Here is a 21,064-nt window from a genome sequence, read left to right as displayed (position 1 = left end):
ATTATTACCTGCCCACTATCCAGCTGCCTAATCTAGGGTCCTGTCTTTTTCCGAGTGGTGTCCAGAAGTGTGTGGCAGTGCTCCTTAAGGGCCTCACTGCATCATGTAGAGAAAAATGGAGAAAGTTGGCAATGTCCAGGACTCCTGGAGGGGGAAAAGAAAAAAAAAAAAAAAAAAAAAAAAACATTTTAAAGAAAAAGGTGAAGTTGAAGAACTGATAACCTCACACCAGTAAATTTAGATGAAAAGCAGCTGTGGTGATGGAGGAGCCCTCTGCTTTTCCAGGCCACGCCGACGGCCCCAGGCCCTTTCTGGTGCAGGAGCGGAGACAACAACCCTCTGTGTCCGCCATGCCGGTAGTGCTGGATTTAAGATGGCCATCATTGGAGAAGTCACGAACAGACTTCAGCCTCGTCTTCCGTTAGAGTTTGGACTGCCTCTACAACAGCAGCAGTCAAGCTTGATGACCTCCTTGCAGAGCGTCTGGAGATCTCGCTCCTCCGCGGTCACCAAGTTACTCCAGAGTAAACACAGACAAACGCAAACAACGGTCAGTGAAAGTACTGTACAGCAAAACAGGGAGCAGAGAGCACAAGCATCACAACAACCGTCTCAGATGAAGACAGAGCTGATATTAAAGACTATAAAGTAGGGACTCAACTGTTCGTGTCGAATCAGTTTTAAAAGCAGAGCCGCATCAAAAAAAAAAAAAAGATTATATATATATATATAAAATGTGTAGGATAGAATTACTGCGTTTATATATCAATTATTTTAGCCATTCAACATGGTCACAGGTAGACATAGGACATTGAGCATGGTAAGGCCCATCAGCTGTTTTGCTTGCTGGGGGGGATAAATATATCTCTATATATAGTAGATACCTTTATACTTAATAAAGCGCTACTAATCATAACTGTAACTATGTATTAATGTCACGTGTATAGTCTGAACTCTGGGTATTATAAACCCCCTTGTCTTAGAACCTTCAAAATGTCTAATTTGAACAGCCCTGGAAAACATTTATTTCCAAAACCTTGCTTTAGAACCTTTGAATTTTCTAAAAAAATAAAAAAATAAAATAAGTGCAGATCCCTTTACAAAATTCTCTAGGTTGAACAGTAATGAATAATTAAATGTCCTAAAAATTTAATTTGTAATAAATTTGGATCCCTGAAAAATTTAAACAACCCTGAGAATAAAAATATTTTAAGACAATATCTTAGAATCTTTTTAGAATCTTAGAATTTAAAACAAATCTGAATCCTGACATATTCCCAGTTCAGACAACTGAGAGACTGAAATGATCTTAAGGCAATGCTTTGGACATCTTCATCCTTTGAGTTCGGATCACTGCAACAAGTCAGTGGCCTAAAAAGAATGTGAATATTAAAATATCAAAAGGGATCCAGGTTAAAGTAACCTGAAGGTCTAAGAATACGGCGTCCCGTCTCCTCCTGTTTATTCTAAGTAAGGTAAGTGGTCTAATTAATTTACTTACAGTCACCTCGGGTACAGAGTCTCAGAGTCAGTAGAGCGCCTGAATTGACTCAGAATCACTCATTGGGATGACGGCGGCCGCCTCTGTCGTTTTCTGATCCTGTCTCTGAAAACTCTGGACCCAGAGGAATATTGGGATCTCAGTAGAACCTCCAAAACTGTGGTAGTGGGATTTGCTTTTCCGCGCTATAAGAATCAACTCGATCAGTCAGTCTTAGGAATGTAGAGAAACACTTTAATTCTGCAGTAAACGTAACGCTGGTGGAAGACTTCAGAACTGAGTCTGACAAAAAAAGAAAGAAAAAAAAAAAGAAAAAGAAAAAAGAAAAAAATATTGCCGTACAGATTAGAAGAGCCTCTTCACTAAATGAATGATCTATATACAGCCTGATTAACAACATCGTTCACTCCCTCTACCATTGATGAGGCCTTTTGATCTTGGAGAGAAAAAGGAGGAAATGTCTTAAAGGATCTGTTTATTGATTAAAGGTTTGAATCTTTTGAACTCAGAACTGAATTTAATCTTCAAGATCATTTTTTCAGGTATTTGCAGCTACGTAGTTGTGTCTACAAACTTCCTCGTCATTAGATACAGTTCTGAACGTCAACCCACAGATAAAAAATGTAATTGGCACCATATCTGTTACTGAACTCCTTTCATAGGAAACCCTTACAAGTATTAAAGCAGCAGTAGGTGCAGGATCCATCTGTCAATCAAAATTCAGACGGGTCTGGACATGTACTGGCTTAAGCATGTTGGAGGTTTGGAGTCAAACTGTTTGAGGCTGTGGACAGGTGTCTTTTATACAGATAACGAGGTCAAACGGGTGCCAAATTACAGACCTCTCATCTCTCTAAATAGGAGAACTTGCACAATCAGTGGCTGACTAAATACTTTTTTTGCCCCACTGTATATTTTATGTAAATTTTTCCCCGTTGTATACGCACACACAAATATATTTATCCATCAGCCCAAACTCAATGCAAAACTGATTGTACTCAGAAAGATGGAAGAACTTAAATTTAATATGATTTTTAAAGCAGATTTTCCGATGTTACAATTACAAACCATGACAGTCTCAATACTGCAGGATTTGTCTGAGATACTATGAGTGACACTGATATATCACTTTTTAATACAAGCAGAAAATGGACAGAATAAATGGGTGGAATCAAGTAAATCATGTAAATCACTTACCTGCCAACTATGCAGTTCACTAACCTGACAGTGTGACTGGGAAGAGCCAGTCCGTCCTGGCCTGGCACCTTTTTGATGTTCCCGGAGAGAATGATGGACCCCAGACGGCTCAGGTGAAGCTCACCTCTGTGTTAGAGGACCGGACGCAGCCAAAAGCTCTCCCAGTTCCCTATATAGTCAGCACAGACGGACCTGTCACGCAGCGGAGCGAGAAGAGCTGAGGAAACGGCTTGTTCACTCATCTGTAAATGGTCAGGGGGTAGAAGACGATGATCCTGGTGTCTGGCTTTTTCCAAACAGTGTCCAGAAGCGTACGGCAGTGCTTCTTCAGGGCCACGCTGCAGCAGGCGGGGAATAGTGGAGGCTGAAGCCTGGAGTTCTGGTCATTAGAAATATGACAGCGTTATGGGTGAATGATGAATAAGTGAGGAAGAATTGAGGACAGGCTGAAGAATAAAGACTCTGAAATAAACAGAAAACAATTCAGAAAGGTTCCAGGTCTATATCCTAGTGCTACTAAATGACTTCATTCAAAGAGAGTGTATGCGCTCAACAGGCAGAAGAAACAAAGCTAATAATTACCACTCAAAGCTTCTAGCAGGACACCAGCTTTAACCTGCCTCTGACCGTTTCCACAGGTTAAACTATGGGGTTTTAGCGCCCCCACAAGGATGAAAAGAGGAACAGCAACAGCCTCTGAGCAGTAGTTCAATAAACACCAGGAAGTTGAGTAAGAACACAAATTTAGCACATATCCACAGAATTACACCATCCATACTAACCTAAAACAGCTCAGTAGTGTGAAACATTTGAAGAAATAACAGGAACCATGAAGATTCAGTAATACATAGGTAAACACTGAAGCTACATTGCTAAGGAGGAAGCTAGCATAGCAACAGAACTAAGCCATTCCCAAACTAAATAAACAGCAGCTTACTTTGTGTCTCAGACTCTAAATTAAAGGCACCCACAGCCACACAGCTTGAGCAGTTTCTAAAGGTCAATCTTCCAGAGGAGCTACAGAGCTCGGTCACACCGGCTCATTCACCCTGCACACTGCTGCAAGACCACGCTGCTGCTTTACAGCGGAGGCTCCTGATTGGCTGAGACTCATTATATACTGACCAAATGAGGCTGAAGCTTCGTGAATATTAAATGAGGTCACTGATTTAAGGAGCTTTTGGACAGATCCTGGGTTGGAGATCCACTCAGACATTTACTGAGGATTACTCAGATGCAGGCTGTGAACTTCCTGAAAACTAAGGGTGGAACAGTTAAAGCTACTGAGTGATGTTTGGCCGATTCGTCTCCATATGGATCAGTAAAATGTATTTGTTCACATAATGGTTCAGAGTTCACAGCAACAGATTTAGTCATTGCTCTGTAAGCAGGGGATAAGGCGTGAGACCTCAGCAGCTATATATATGTATTCAATGACTCTACGTTGACAGAGAGAAAGCCTAACCTTTCAAAGAGGAGAGTATTTTGAGCAGCATGCTACACTTACAAACATGACAGATAGAAGCTAGAGTCAAAATGTGAAAGGGAGTCTTTGTAGGTACGACAAGAACAGTCCATCATACCTAGTCTACTATCAAGACACAGGGAAAGTGCATGCAATTTCACAAGCCTATGTTTAAGCAAAGTGTGTTAAAGAACAGCAAACCCAGACTGACCAGTCAATTACAGCTGATGATCCCAAGGTGAGAGGTGTGTACCCCCCATTCCAACAGCCAACAGTGTTGATCAGACTCCAGAAGAGGTTCAAGAGTCTTAAACTGATGCTCAAGATTCTGCTCAAACAGAGGGAGACAGACATAGTACACACTTTTCAAAGAGAGATAGGAAAGCACCTCAGTACTTTAAAGATCAGACACTGATCAGAACTGACCACTGCTACAGGGTCTGTAATGTACCACAGAGCTTTAAAGCCACAGTTCTGAGTTGACGCCATGAAAGAGGAGAGGACTTCTCTCACTGAAAATGACATTTACTCTGACCGCTCTCCCAGAAGCTGAACATGTTGCATGATTATCTGGATTAAAATGACTTGACCGAACCCAGCTCCCCATTGGTTTACAAACACACTGATATCAAGAGGATAATACTAATTTACCAGTTTTCCTACACTTAGAATGGCAGCAGCAACAATCTCTGAATAGTGTTGGTGCATTCAAAGAATTTGTCTCAATTCTAATAAGGTTGTTAAAGACAGTCTCGATACTGCAGGGTTTGTCTGAGATACTATGAGAAATACTGAAATAATTTTAATACAAGCAGAAAAATTACAATAAATTATTATTAAAATAGAAAAACTATGTAAAATTACTTACCTGCCAACTATTCAGTTCACTAACATCAGGAACTCACTGCGATGGGAGGAGAATAGTAGACAATGATTGCGCCGAAGGCATCATGCTGCCGCAGTGCCAAGGGAAGTCCAGGACACGCTATCTGGAAAACAGTAGACCGCGGTATTACTCTTTGGGCTTGATACTTTTAAGTGGTTTTCAGTAGAATCTCCATCAATTGGTTGACCTCTGTCTGGAGAGCTCGTTCCTCTGCAGTCGCCATGTTCCTCCAGAATAAAACAGAGACAGAAACACAAACGACAGTCAGTAAGAGAGTACTGCACAAAATGCAGGCGACCACGTGACTGCTTAAAACAAAGCTCTGTTGCGTCATTGACATGCAGTAACGTTTCAAGCGTGTCAACTCCCTGGTGCCACTGTAGACCCGAGCAGAACGAGATGAATATAAACAGATATATGAACTAAAATATTAATTAATTAAAATCTGCTCAAAGTAGAAACAGAACCTGATCCATGAGCAAAAGCAGTACTAGTACATACTGACCTAGCGGACCCCAGACGGCTCAAGTAAAGCATCTCTGTGCAAGAGGACCAGACGCAGGCGAAAGGGTTAAGTCTATTATATAGACATGGAAGAGTGAGGGAGACGGTGATGAAGATGAAGACAGCTGATATTAAAGACTATAAAGTAGTGACGGTCGCTTGCTGCTCTGTGTTGAATCACGTGTCAAACAGCAGAAGGTGGTTGCTAAAGGGTTACAGTTAGTTAAAGGGAGTAGATCATAATCATTACTACTAATGGTCAGCAAGAATAACAGTTTATGACTGCAGGTGATGTGCAGATGTTCACAGTACTGAAAGTGAATCCAGGGCAGTTTTAGTTATTATATATTAGAAAGGAGAAATAGGATGATTCAGCTTTAATAAAAGATTGTTTTGTATTCTGCATGACTACACGGAGTAAAAATTCTAATTTTGCATCATAAATATAAAATCAACTACAGCTACAAATTAACTTTTTAAAACACGACTTAAAGATTAGAAAGTAGAGATGTGGTTAAAGAATGCTGGGTACATGCAAATGAACAACTGAAGAAGAAGGGAGTCACTGCAGCAGTTTGGCAATATTTTGGTTTATAACCAGACGAACACAGAGAACCGTTAGATGTGAACAGTGTTACAAGTAGTCTATATAGAAAACTGATCACCACAAAGGGTGGAAATACTACTAATCTGCAAACACATCTCATCATCCAGCTCAGTTTGCTAAACTGGGTCTGACCCACAGAGAAGCAGTTCGCTTAATTAATAGACAAAAACAAATGCTTTCGCGAAATGTACAAAGTACAAATGACAGCACAAAATGGCGAGTGCACGCTACAAGTGGAACCCGTTATATTGTGAAGGGACTGCCTCCATTCAACTCAGTCTAGAAAAAGTCATCATTCAGAGAAATGCTACAAACCTTCAAGTCTCAATTCGAGCTACTAAGCCATAAGTACTTCAGTAAGACAGCGGTGCAGAGATGTAAAATAACGTTCAAGCTAAAGTTGTGCGTTTGATCAAGAGATCAAACTGGCGTTTACTGAGGATTACTCAGGTGCAGCCTGCGAACTTCCTAAAAACTAAGGATGAAATCATTAAAGCTACTGAGTGATAGCACACACTCCCCAAAGAGAGAGAGGAACGCACCTCAGTACTTAGCTGACTGATTCAGATATTGGAGATCAGACGCTGACCAACACTGACTACTGCTACAGGGTCTGTAATGAACCACAGAGCTTTAAAGAGATTCAACTAAATCAACATTCTGGGTTGAAGCTATGAAAGAGGAGAGGACTTCCCTCACTGAAAATGACACATTTACTCTGACCCCTCTTCCAGAAGCTGAGCATGCAGTGAGGGGAAGGTGGGCCTAAGATTAAAAACTGTAGATGGAGCAGAAACGTTATCTAGATGAAAATGGCTTTACACTGAAATCAGGAGGATAACACTGATAATCTGGGTTGATGATCATTTACCAGTTTTCCTACACTTAGGATGGAGGCAGCAGCAACACAATCCCTGAATATCATTAAGAGTAGCAGTATTGAATGATGGTGTAGCAAAAGAATTTAGATCAATTCTAATAAGATTTTTAAAGCAGATTTTCTGAAGCTCCAATTATAAACCATGTGGAGGACAGACAGTCTCCATACTGCAGGGTCTGTCTGAGATACTGATATTCCTGTTTAAAACAAGCAGAAAAAATGATTATTAAATTCAGTTAATAATGCAAATTATTACCTGGCCACTATCCAGCTGCCTAATCTAGGGTCCTGTCTTTTTCCTAGTGGTGTCCAGAAGTGTGTGGCAGTGCTCCTTAAGGGCCTCACTGCATCATGTAGAGAAAAGTGGAGAAAGCTGGCAATGTCCAAGACTCCTGGAGGAAAAAAAAAAAAAAAAAAAAACATTTTAAGGAAAAAGGTGAAGTTGAAGAACTGATAACCTCACACCAGTAAATTTAGATGAAAAGCAGCTGTGGTGGTGGAGGAGCCCTCTGCTTTTCCAGGCCACGCCGACGGCCCCAGGCCCTTTCTGGTGCAGGACTCGAGACAACAACCCTCTGTGTCCGCCATGCCGGTAGTGCTGGATTTAAGATGGCCATCGTTGGAGGAGTCACGAACAGACTCCAGCCTCATCTTCAGTTAGAATTTGGACTGCCTCTACAACAGCAGCAGTCAAGCTTGATGATCTCCTAGCAGAGCGGCTGGAGATCTCGCTCCTCCGCGGTCACCAAGTTACTCCAGAGTAAACACAGACAAACGCAAACAACGGTCAGTGAAAGAGTACTGTACAGCAAAACAGGGAGCAGAGAGCACAAGCATCACAACAACCGTCTCAGATGAAGACAGAGCTGATATTAAAGACTATAAAGTAGGGACTCAACTGTTCGTGTCGAATCAGTTTTAAAAACAGAACCGCATCAAAAAAAAAAAAAAATTATATATATATGTCACAACATGGTCACAGGTAGACATAGGACATTGAGCATGGTAAGGCCCATCAGCTGTTTTGCTTGCTGGGGGGGATAAATATATCTCTATATATAGTAGATACCTTTATGCTTAATAAAGCACTACTAATCATAACTGTAACTATGTATTATGTCAGTCTATGTGTTATGTATAGTCTGAACTCTGGGTATTATAAACCCCCTTGTCTTAGAACCTTCAAAATGTCTAATTTGAACAGCCCTGAAAAACATTTATTTCCAAAACCTTGCTTTAGAATCTTTGAATTTTCTAAAAAAATAAGTGCAGATCCCTTTACAAAATTCTCTAGGTTGAACAGTAATGAATAATTAAATGTCCTAAAAACTTAATTTGTAATAGATTTGGATCCCTGATTTAAACAACCCTGAGAATAAAAATATTTCAAGACAATATCTTAGGATCCAGATTTATTTTAAATTCTAAGATTCTAGAAAGATTCTGAGATATTCCCAGTTCAGACAACTGTGAGACTGAAATTATCTTAAGGCAATGCTTTGGACATCTTCATCCTTTGAGTCCGGATCGCTACATAAAGTCAATGGTCTAAAACAAATGTGAAAATTAAAATATCAAAGGGATCCATGTTAAAGTAACCTGAAGGTCTAAGAATACGGCGTCCCGTCTCCTCCTGTTTATTTTAAGTAAGGCAAGCGGTCTAATTCATTTACTTACAGTCACCTCGGGTACAGAGTCTCAGAGTCAGTAGAGTGCCTGAACTGACTCAGAATCACTCATTGGGATGACGGCGGCCGCCTCTGTCGGTTTCTGATCCTGTCTCTGAAAACTCTGGACCCAGAGGAATATTGGGATCTCAGTAGAACCTCCAAAACTGTGGTAGTGGGATTTGCTTCTCCGTGATTAAAGAATCAACTCGATCAGTCAGTCTCAGGAATGTAGAGAAACACTTTAATCCTGCAGTAAACGTAACGCTGGTGGAAGACTTCAGAACTGAGTTTTTTCACCAAATGAATGATCTATATACAGCCTGATGAACAACAAGCTTTACTCCCTCTTCCATTGATGAGGCCTTTTCATTTTGGAGAGAAAAAGCAGGAAACGTCTTAAAGGATCTGTTTATTGATCAAAGGTTTGAATCTTTTGAACTCAGAACTGAATTTAATCTTCAAGCTCATTTTTTCAGGTATTTGCAGCTACGTAGTTTTGTGTCCACAAACTTCCTCGTCATTATTAGATAAGGTTCTGAAGGTCAACCCACAGATAAAAAATTTAATTGGCACCATATCTGTTACTGAACTCCTTTCATATGAAACCCTTACAAGTATTAAAGCAGCAGTAGGTGCAGGATCCATCTGTCCATCAATATATTTACTGAATGGTGGTAAATATTGTAGATAACTCTTCTCATCTACATGTTTAAAACATTATAATTCAGTTTAAAATAGTGCATTCCTCACACTGGACTAAGGCAAGGCTGGCAGAATTTGTTTAAAACATGAATCTAATGGGAGATAGAGGTCAAACAGAATCAACAACACAGGCACACGTTCTGGTTTTGTCTAAAAATGACGGTCTTTTGGAATTATGTTTTCTTCTTTTCAGGAGTTTTCAAACAGCCGATTCACCTTCCCCTACTTCAGCAATATTCGGGGTGACTCCTCAAGGGCTTTATCTGGGGAAATCTTGTTCAAAAGGTGCTGGCTAAGACTGCTTAGATTACTTCAAGATTACTCCTACCTAAAATTGGGTGCAGTGGTAAATTTAATACTACTTGGCAACCTGTCTTGACATAAATAGACAATATGGACTCCAAGGATTAATTGGCTGGTTAGCACCCAGTTTAAATCTATTTCACTATTTAAAATTCTGCAGTCATTTACATTTACTCTCTTACCCTTTGTGTTTCTTTGGACACTTGTATGTGCTTTTATAACTTCATATTCAGAACTTACCTGTATTTTTACAGTTAGAGCTTTAAGTTTATCATAAATATAAAAAGACTCAGCTTCCAGGGGATCCTGTGTGAACAGATTTTATGACCCCCCACCAATCTAATAAACATACATACACCCTTGATTTAGTTTCACAGAGATCTAGTGAACTACAGCGGTTAGTAATCATAACTTCATTAACAATGACTGCTTTAGGGGCTAGAGATTGTATATTTAACAGTTAAAATTCAATGCAGAACTGCTTGTACTCGGAAAGATGGAAGAATTTATATACATTCTAATACGATTTTTTTAAGCAGATTTTCCGACGTTACAATTACCAACCATGACGGTCTCAATACTGCAGGATTTGTCTGAGATACTATGAGTGACACTGATTTATTACTTTTTAATACAAACAGAAAAGAGACCGAATAAATGGGTGGAATCAAGTAAATCCTGTAAATCACTTACCTGCCAACTATGCAGTTCACCAACCTGACAGTGTGACTGGGAAGAGCCAGTCAGTCCCGGCCTGACACCTTGATGTTCCCAGAGAGAACGATGGACCGCAGGCGGCTCAGGTGAAGCTCATCTCTGTGTTAGAGGACCGGACGCAGCTGAAAGCTCTCCCAGTTCTCTACGAAGTCAGCACAGACAGACCTGTCCCACAGCCAGCAGTGGAGCGAGAAGAGCTGGGGAAACTGCTCACTCACTCGTCTGTAAGTGGGCAGGGAGCCGAAGACGATGATCCTGGCGTCTTTTTTCCCGAACAGGGTCCAGAAGCGTACGGCAGTGCTTCTTCAGGACCACGCTGCATCAGGCGGAGAATAGTGGAGAACGATGGTGCCAAAGCCACCTGGTGACGTCCAGGACACGAGCACCTGGAAAACAGGAGACCGTGGCATTACTCTTTAGGGTCGATACTTTACAGTGTTTTACAGAAGAATCTCCAATAGTGAGAACACCGCCCTGAGGAGCTGTCCTCTGTGCCGGAGCAGGTGAAGAGCTGAGGTCTTCGAACCAGTAAGCAGAGGTGAAAACCGGCTGTGGTGGTGGAGGAGACCTCTGCTTTACCCAGCTCTCAGGTGGGGGAGAGGAGATGACAAGCTTGATGACAATAGATGACAAAGAGTACAATAGGCTTCATTACCTGAATGTGGTCAATGATCACAGTGGTGATGGTTGCAGTGTGTTACAATATTCAAACAGCATGAAATCCTTGTTCACTAATTATGATGTTCCACATTATGCAGTAGCACTGGGCATTAGAAATATGACAGCGTTATGGGTGAATGATGAATAAGTGAGGAAGAATTGAGGACAGGCTGAAGAATAAAGACTCTGAAATAAACAGAATACATGCACAATATTAAATAAAAGTTCAGAAAGGTTCCAGGTCTATATCCTAGTGCTACTAAATGACTTCATTCAAAGAGAGATGGGTATACGCTCAACAGGCAGGAGAAACAAAGCTAATAATTACCACTCAAAGCTTCTAACAGGACACCAGCTTTAACCTGCCACTGACCATTTAAACAGGTTAAACTATGGGGTTTTAGCGCCCCCACAAGGACAAAAAGAGGAACAGCAACAGCCTCTGAGCAGTAGTTCAATAAACACCAGGAAGTTGAGTAAGAACACAAATTTAGCACATATCCACAGAATTACACCATCCATACTAACCTAAAACAGCTCAGTAGTGTGAAACATGTGAAGAAATTACAGAAACCATGAATATGAAGTAATACATAGATAAACACTGAAGCTACATTGCTAAGGAGAAAGCTAGCATAGCAACAGAACTAAGCCATTCCCAAACTAAATGAACAGCAGCTTACTTTGTGTCTCAGACTCAAAATTAAAGGCACCCACAGCCACACAGCTTGAGCAGTTTCTAAAGTTCAGTCTTCCAGAGGAGCTACAGAGCTCGGTCACACCGGCTCGTTCGCCCTGCACACTGCTGCAAGACCACGCTGCTGCTTTACAGCGGAGGCTCCTGATTGGCTGAGACTCATTATACAGTGAGTCCAAGAAGTATTTGATCCCTTGCTGATTTTCTTTGTTTGCCCACTAATAAAGACACTATCCTTCTGCACTTTTAATGGTAGATATATTCTAACATGGAGAGACAGAATATCAAGACAAAAATCCAGAATATAATTTTAAAGAATATATTTTAATTAATTTGTATTTCAATGAGGAAAATAAGTATTTGATCCCTCTTGCCAAACACACTCAATACTTAGTGGCAAAGCCTTTGTTTGCAAGCACAGCGGTGAGACGTTTGTTGTAGTTAACCACAAGTTTAGCACACACACCAGGGGGAATTTTGGCCCACTCTTCTTTGCAGATCCTCTCTAAATCATGAAGGTTGGTGGGCTGTCGCTTGGCAACTCTGACCTTCAGCTCCCTCCATAGATTTTCGATCGGATTGAGGTCTGGCGACTGGCTGGGCCACTCCATGACCTTAATGTGATTTTTCTTGAGCCAATCCTTTGTTGCCTTTGCTGTATGTTTAGGGTCGTTATCATGTTGGAAGACCCAACCACGGCCCATTTTCAGATCCCTGGCAGAGGGGAGGAGGTTGTCCCTCAGGATTGTGCGGTACATGGCTCCATCCATCTTCCCAGTGATGCGGTGAAGTAGCCCTGTACCCTTGGCAGAGAAACACCCCCAAAACATTATGCTTCCACCTCCATGCTTGACGGTGGGCACAGTGTTCTTGGGGTCATAGGCAGCATTTTTCTTCCTCCACACATGGCGGGTGGAGTTGAGGCCAAAAAGTTCAATTTTGGTCTCGTCTGACCACAAAACCTTCTCCCAATAACTTGGTTCATCTTTCAAATGATCATTGGCATACTTGAGGCGCGCCTCCACATGTGCTCTCTTCAGCAGGGGTACCTTTCGGGCACTGCAGGATGTGAATCCATTGTTGCGCAAAGTGTTGCCAATTGTTTCCTTGCAAACTGTGGTCCCAGCTGCCTTCAGGTCATTTGCTAACTCCTGCCGAGTGGTTGCAGGACGATTTCTGACTGTTCTCAGCATCATTGCCACCCCACGAGGCGAAATCTTCTTTGGAGCACCGGGCCGAGGTCTGTTGATTGTCATGTTATACTCTTTAAACTTTCTGATAATTGCACCAATAGTTGTTACTTTCACATCCAACACCTTACTAATCTTTTTGTAGCCCATTCCAGCTTTGTGAAGGTCAACAATTCTGACTCTGAGGTCCTGTGACAGCTCTTTGGTTTTACCCATGTTGGAGACTTGAAATCTGTGTGATCTGTCTGATTCTGTGGACAGGTGTTTTTCACACAAGTGATTAGTGAGAACAGGTGGCTTCAGGTCAGGTAACAAGTTGATTGGGAGTGTCTAACTGGTCTGTAAAAGCCAGAACTGCTAATGAATACTAAGGGATCAAATACTTATTTCACTCCATGAAATACAAATCAATTAATATATATTCCTTAGATTTATTTTCTGGATTTTCTTTTTAATATTCTGTCTCTCCATGTAAGAATACATCTACCATTAAAAGTATAGAATGATCATGTCTTTATTAGTGGGCCAACGAAGAAAATCAGCAAGGGATCAAATACTTCTTGGACTCACTGTATACTGATCAATGTGGCTGAAGCTTCGTGAATATTAAATGAGGTCACTGATTTAAGGAGCTTTTGGACAGATCCAGGGTTGGAGATCCACTCAGACATTTACTGAGGATTACTCAGATGCAGGCTGTGAACTTCCTGAAAACTAAAGGTGGAACAGTTAAAGCTACTGAGTGATGTTTGGCCGATTCGTCTCCATATGGATCAATAAAATGTATTTGTTCACATAATGGTTCAGAGTTCACAGCAACAGATTTAGTCATTGCTCTGTAAGCAGGGGATAAGGCGTGAGACCTCAGCAGCTATATATATGTATTCAATGACTCTACATTGACAGAGAGAAAGCCTAACCTTTCAAAGAGGAGAGTATTTGGAGCAGCATGCTACACTTACAAACATGACAGATAGAAGCTAGAGTCAAAATGTGAAAGGGAGTCTTTGTAGGTACGACAAGAACAGTCCATCATACCTAGTCTACTATCAAGACACAGGGAAAGTGCTTAAACACAGGCTTGTGAAATTTCATACAGAGTGTGTTAAACAACAGCAAACCCAGACTGACCAGTCAATGGCAGCTGATGATCCCAAGGGGAGAGGGGTGTGTACCCCCCATTCCAACAGCCAACAGCGTTGATCATACTCCAGAAGAGGTTCAAGAGTCTTACACTGATGCTCAAGATGGTGCTGAAACAGAGGGAGACAGACACAGTACACACTTTTCAAAGAGAGATAGGAAAGCACATCAGTACTTACTGACTGGGTGTCAGATATTGAAGATCAGACACTGACTCACGTCCACACTTGCTGAAGAGTTCGAAGGCATAGAAGCAAAACCGCAGAAGTAGTGAATAGCATAACTCTGCTCCGCTCCGACTTTCAAGCACTGAATAATAATAAGAAAAGGAAAAACAATGTACAGTTATGAAGTAGGAGTGTGAGTAGGTGCTGGACATATGCTCAGTGTTTATGTTAAAGTCCATGCTGATTAGTGGGACAGGCCTGATACCATTTACATTTATGGCATTTAGCAGACGCTCTTATCCAGAGCGACTTACATGGTAACTCGTATTACAGAAGTGGGTCAGTGTAGTGTTAGGAGTCTTGCCCAAGGACTCTTATTGGTGTAGAGCAGCACAGTCACCCAGACTGGGAATCGAACCCTGGTCTCCCACATGGTGTGGAAACTCAGTGGCAGGTAGTGGTGTTATCTGTTGCGCCACACCAACCACTGATACCAAGACGCAGGAACTGAACCAAAAAAGGGCAACTCCAGGCAGGCAGCTCAGGACATGAGGGGAGAGAGAGAAAAAGATGAAGATTAGAACAAGCTTTACGTTTAGTGAGAGACCTGTAGCAGAAATAGTTACAGACACAACCACAATAATAGTAATAAAAAGCCTGTAATCAGAGCAGGACAGAACAGTGGTGAACTGTAATCAGAGCAGGACAGAACACAGAACTGGAGAGTTCTCTGAAAGCTGGTGTAAAGAGAGAAGTTGTTCATCTAGATTTAAAGACTGAGAGTGTGTCTGATTCCCGGATATTAAGAGGGAGCTTGTTCCAAAGTTGGGGGCTTTATAAAAGAACGCTCTTCCTCCTGCGCTGGTTTTTCTAATACGTGGGACTGATAATAGGCCAGCATCTTGCGAGCGGAGTGTACATGGAGGTCTGTAAGGTGTAAGAAGTTCCTCCAGATAATGTGGGGTCAGACCACTGAGAGATTCATATGTTAGAAGTACTTTATAATCTGTACTGAATTTAACAGGTAACCAGTGTAAGAATGAAAGAACTGGACTAATATGATCAGATAAAAAAAATTACACATTTACTCTGACCCCTCTCCCAGAAGCTGAGCATGCAGTGAGGGGAAGGTGGGCCTAAGATTAAAAACTGTAGATGGAGCAGAAACGTTATCTAGATGAAAATGGCTTTACACTGAAATCAGGAGGATAACACTGATAATCTGGGTTGATGATCATTTACCAGTTTTCCTACACTTAGGATGGAGGCAGCAGCAACACAATCCCTGAATATCATTAAGAGTAGCAGTACTGAATGATGGTGTAGCAAAAGAATTTAGATCAATTCTAATAAGATTTTTAAAGCAGATTTTCTGAAGCTCCAGTTATAAACCATGTGGAGGACAGACAGTCTTCATACTGCAGGGTTAGTCTGAGAAACTGATATTCCTGTTTAAGACAAGCATGAAATGATTCTAAAAAATGATTACTAAATTCAGTTAATAATGCAAATTATTACCTGCCCACTATACAGCTGCCTAACCTAGGGTCCTGTCATTTTCCGAGTGGTGTCCAGAAGTGTGTGGCAGTGCTCCTTAAGGGCCTCACTGCATCATGTAGAGAAAAGTGGAGAAAGTTGGCAATGTCCAGGACTCCTGGAGGAAAAAAAAAACATTTTAAGGAAAAAGGTGAAGTTGAAGAACTGATAACCTCACACTAGTAAATTTAGATGAAAAGCAGCTGTGGTGGTGGAGGAGCCCTCTGCTTTTCCAGGCCCGAGGCCCTTTCTGGTGCAGGAGTGGAGACAACAACCCTCTGTGTCCGCCACGCCGGTAGTGCTGGATTTAAGATGGCCATCGTTGGAGGAGTCACAAACAGACTCCAGCCTCGTCTTCCGTCAGTGAAGTTTGGACTGCCTCTACAACAGCAGCAGTCAAGCTTGACAACCTCCTTGCAGAGTGTCTGGAGATCTCGCTCCTCCGCGGCCACCAAGTTTCTCCAGAGTAAACACAGACAAACGCAAACAACGGTCAGTGAAAGAGTACTGTACAGCAAAACAGGGAGCAGAGAGCACAAGCATCACAACAACTGTCTCAGATGAAGACAGAACTGATATTAAAGACTATAAAGTAGGGACTCAACTGTTCATGTCGAATCACTTTTAAAAGCAGAACCGCATCGAAAAAAAATATATATACATAGAAAATGTGTAGGATCGGATTACTGTGTTTATATGTCAATTATTTTAGCCATTCAACATGGTCACAGGTAGACATAGGACACTGAGCATGGTAAGGCCCATCAGCTGTTTTGCTTGCTGGGGGGGATAAATATATCTCTATATATAGTAGATACCTTTATGCTTAATAAAGCGCTACTAATCATAACTGTAACTATGTATTATGTCACGTGTATAGTCTGAACTCTTTGGGTATTATAAACCCCCTTGTCTTAGAACCTTCAAAATGTCCAATTTGAACAGCCCTGAAAAACATTTACTTCCAAAACCTTGCTTTAGAATCTTTGAATTTTCAAAAAAAAAATAAAATAAGTGCAGATCCCTTTACAAAATTCTCTAGGTTGAACAGTAATGAATAATTAAATGTCCTAAAAATTTAATTTGCAATAAATTTGGATTCCTAAAAAACAACCCTGAGAATAAAAATATTTCAAGACAATATCTTAGGATCCAGATTTATTTTAAATTCTAAGATTCTAGAAAGATTCTGAGATATTCCCAGTTCAGACAACTGTGAGACTGAAATGATCTTAAGGCAATGCTTTGGACATCTTCATCCTTTGAGTCCAGATCGCTGCAAAAAGTCAATGGTCTAAAACAAATGTGAAAATGAAAATATCAAAGGGATCCGGGTTAAAGTAAACTGAAGGTCTAAGAATATGGCGTCCCGTCTCCTCCTGTTTATTCTAAATTCGTAAGGTAAGTGGTCTAATTAATTTACTTACAGTCACCTCGGGTACAGAGTCTCAGAGTCAGTAGAGCGCCTGAATTGCCTCAGAATCACTCATTGGAATGACGGCGGCCGCCTCTGTCGGTTTCTGATCCTGTCTCTGAAAACTCTGGACCCAGAGGAATACTGGGATCTCGGTGGAACCAAAACTGTGGTAGTGGGATTTGCTTCTCTGCGCTTCAAGAATCAACTCGATCAGTCAGTCTCAGGAATGTAGAGAAACACTTTAATCCTGCAGTAAACGTAACGCTGGTGGAAGACTTCAGAACTGACTTTTTTCAATAAATGAATGATCTATATACAGCCTGATGAACAACAACCTTCACTCCCTCTACCATTGATTAGGCCTTTTCATCTTGGAGAGAAAAAGGAGTAAATGTCTTAAAGGATCTGTTTATTGATAAAAGGTTTGAATCTTTTGAACTTCGAACTGAATTTAATCTTCAAGCTCATTTTTTCAGGTATTTGCAGCTACGTAGTTTTGTGTCCACAAACTTCCTCGTCATTATTAGATACAGTTCTGAATGTCAACCCACAGATAAAAAATGTAATTGGCACCATATCTGTTACTGAACTCATTTCATATGAAACCCTTACAAGTATTAAAGCAGCAGTAGGTGCAGGATCCATCTGTCCATCAATATATTTACTGAATGGTGGTAAATATTGTAGATAATTCTCCTCATCTATATGTTTAAAACATTATAACTCAGTTTAAAATAGTGCATTCCTCACACTGGTCTAAGGCAAGGCTGGCAGAATTTGTATAAAACATGAATCTAATGTGAGATAGAGGTCAAACAGAATCAACAACACAGGCACACGTTCTGGTTTTGTCTAAAAATGACGGTCTTTTGGAATTATGTTTTCTTCTTTTTTAAACAGCCGATTCAGCCTTCCCCTACATCAGCTATATTCAGGGTGAATCCTCAAGGGCTTTATCTGGGGAAATCTTGTTCAAAAGGTGCTGGCTAAGACTGCTTAGATTACTTCAAGGGAAAGAGAGAAACCCTCCTACCTAAAATTGGGTGCAGTGGTGAATTTAATACTACTTGGCAACCTGTCTTGACATAAATAGACAATATGGACTCTGAGGATTAATTGGCTGGTTAGCACCCAGTTTAAATCTATTTCACTATGTAAAATTCTGCAGTCATTTACATTTACTCTCTTACCCTTTGTGTTTCTTTGGACACTTGTATGTGCTTTTATAACTTCATATTCAGAAATTACCTGTATTTATACAGTTAGAGTAAGTTCATCTTAAATGCAAGACGACTCCTCTTCCAGGGGGCCCTGTGTGAACAGATTTTATGACCCCCACCAATGTAATAAACAGACCTACACCCTTGATTTAGTTTCACAGAGATCTAGTGAACTAAGGTGGCTAGCAGTCATAACTTCATTGACGATGACTGCTTTAGAGGCTATAGATCATTACAATTACAAGCCATGACAGTATTTCAAATCCTGCAGGATTTGAAATACTATGAGTGAGACTGATTTATTATTTTTTAATACAAGTGACAGAATAAATGGGTGGAATCAAGTAAATCATGTAAATCACTTACTTGCCAAATATGCAGTTCACTAACCTGACAGTGTGACTGGGAGGGGCCAGTCAGTCCTGGCACCATCTTGATGTTCCCGGAGAGAACGATGGATCCCAGGCGGCTCAGGTGAAGCTCATCTCTGTGTTAGAGGACCGAACGCAGCTGGAAGCTCTCCCAGTTCTCTACAAACTGAGACAGACCTGTCCCACAGCCAGCAGTGGAGCGAGAAGAGCTGGGGAAACCCCTTCTTCAGGACCACGCTGCATCAGGTCGGCGAATAGTGGAGAACGATGGTGCCAAAGCCACCTGGTGACGCCCAGGACACGGGTACCTGGAAAACAAAGACCGTGGCATTACTCTTTAGGGTCGATACTTTTCAGTGTTTTACAAAAGAATCTCCAATAGTGAGAACACAACCCTGAGGAGTCGTCCTCTGTGACTGAGCAGGTGAAGAGCTGAGGTTCTCGAACAAGTAAGCAGAGGCGAAAAATGGCTGTGGTGGTGGAAGAGTCCTTGGCTTTTCCCAACCATGCTGACATTTCCAGGTCCTCTCAGGTGCAGGAGAGGAGATGATGACCTTCTGTGTCCACCGTGCTGGTAGAGCTGGAATTAAGACAGTCACATTGGAGGAGACACAGGCAGCCTCCAGCCTCGTCTTCCATCAGTGGAATTTGGACTGCCTCTACAACAGCAGCTGGAGCCGTACAAGCTTGACAACCTCCTGGAGAGCTCATTCCTCTGTAGTCGCTTCTGAGTGAAAACACAAACAAGTGTACTGAGAGTACTGTACAGTAACATGGTCCTGGAGGAACGCTGTTTCGTTTCACTGTGTACTCTGTATATAGTTGAAATGACAAAAGCCACTTGACTTGACTAAGACAGGAAGCAGAGAGCACAAGGTTTCATAAGACAAAGCTAATAAAAGAAGACAAAGCCACAAAAACTGAAGTCCGCAGACAAGAGAAATCTGCTCAGAGTAGAAACAGAACCTGATGCACGAGCAAAAGCAGTACTTGAACTAGTACACACCGACCTAGCTGGTTGTACAGATCCAGGTGTGTGTGTGGGTTTTTTTTTGTTTTCAGAAGAAACAAAGCTAATAATTACCACTCAAAGCTTCTAGCAAGACACCAGCTTTCAACAAGCCTCTGACCATTTCCACAGGTTAAACTATGGGGTTTTAGCGCCCCCACAAGGACGAAAAGAGGAATAGCAAGGACACCAGGACGTTGACTAAGAACACAAATTTAGCACATATCCACAGAATTACACCATCCATACTAACCTAAAACAGCTCAGTAGTGTGAAACATGTGAAGAAATAACAGAAACCATGAAGATTCAGTAATACATAGGTAAACACTGAAGCTACATTGCTAAGGAGAAAGCTAGCATAGCAACAGAACTAAGCCATTCCCAAACTAAATGAAGAGCAGCTTACTTTGTGTCTCAGACTCAAAATTAAAGGCACCCACAGTCACACAGCTTGAGCAGTTTCTAAAGATCAGTCTTCCAGAGGAGCTACAGAGCAAGACCACGCTGCTGCTTTACAGCGGAGGCTCCTGATTGGCTGATTAAGGAGTCACAGGCAGCCTCCAGCCTCGTCTTCCATCTGATGAGTTTGGACTGCCTCTGCCGGTCAAGCTTGGCGACGTCTGGAGATCTCGTTCTGCCGTGGTCACCATGTTCCTCGAGATTAAACAGACAGAAACAGTCAGATGGTCAGTGAGAGAGTACTCTGGAAGGTTACTAATGAAAACACTAGCTGTCAAGCATTTAGCTTCAAAATCTGAGGTTTGGGTTGAGCATAGAACTGAACTAAACTGAGGTGATGCTGCCACAACCACTTCCACGTAACTGCAATAGCTAAACCTTGGAGTCGATGCATTCAGAATAAAACAGCAACAGCCTCTAACTCGCCAGGGACGTGACGAACAGCCAAAAATACGGTACCAAGTTCCCCATTAAAGAGTACAATAGGCTTTATTACCTGAATGTGGTCAATGATCACAGTGGTGATGGTTGCAGTGTGTTACAATATTCAAACAGCATGAAATCCTTGATCACTGTAATTATGATGTTTCACATTATGCAGTAGAGAGCATGAAGATCAAGGGTAAGATTGATAAACTGAACCTAAACTGAAGTCTGCATACAAATGCAAGAAGCCACAAATTGGACAAAGCAGTTTTGCAAATAAGACAGCATGAAGAAATCAACAGCAATCTGTTGTTCAGAAAACTTGTTAAAGACCA

Source organism: Salminus brasiliensis, chromosome 24 (assembly GCF_030463535.1).
Source record: "Salminus brasiliensis chromosome 24, fSalBra1.hap2, whole genome shotgun sequence".
Classification (NCBI taxonomy): domain Eukaryota; kingdom Metazoa; phylum Chordata; class Actinopteri; order Characiformes; family Bryconidae; genus Salminus; species Salminus brasiliensis.
The sequence above is the reverse complement of the archived record's forward strand: the minus strand, read 5'-3'. Positions refer to the sequence as shown.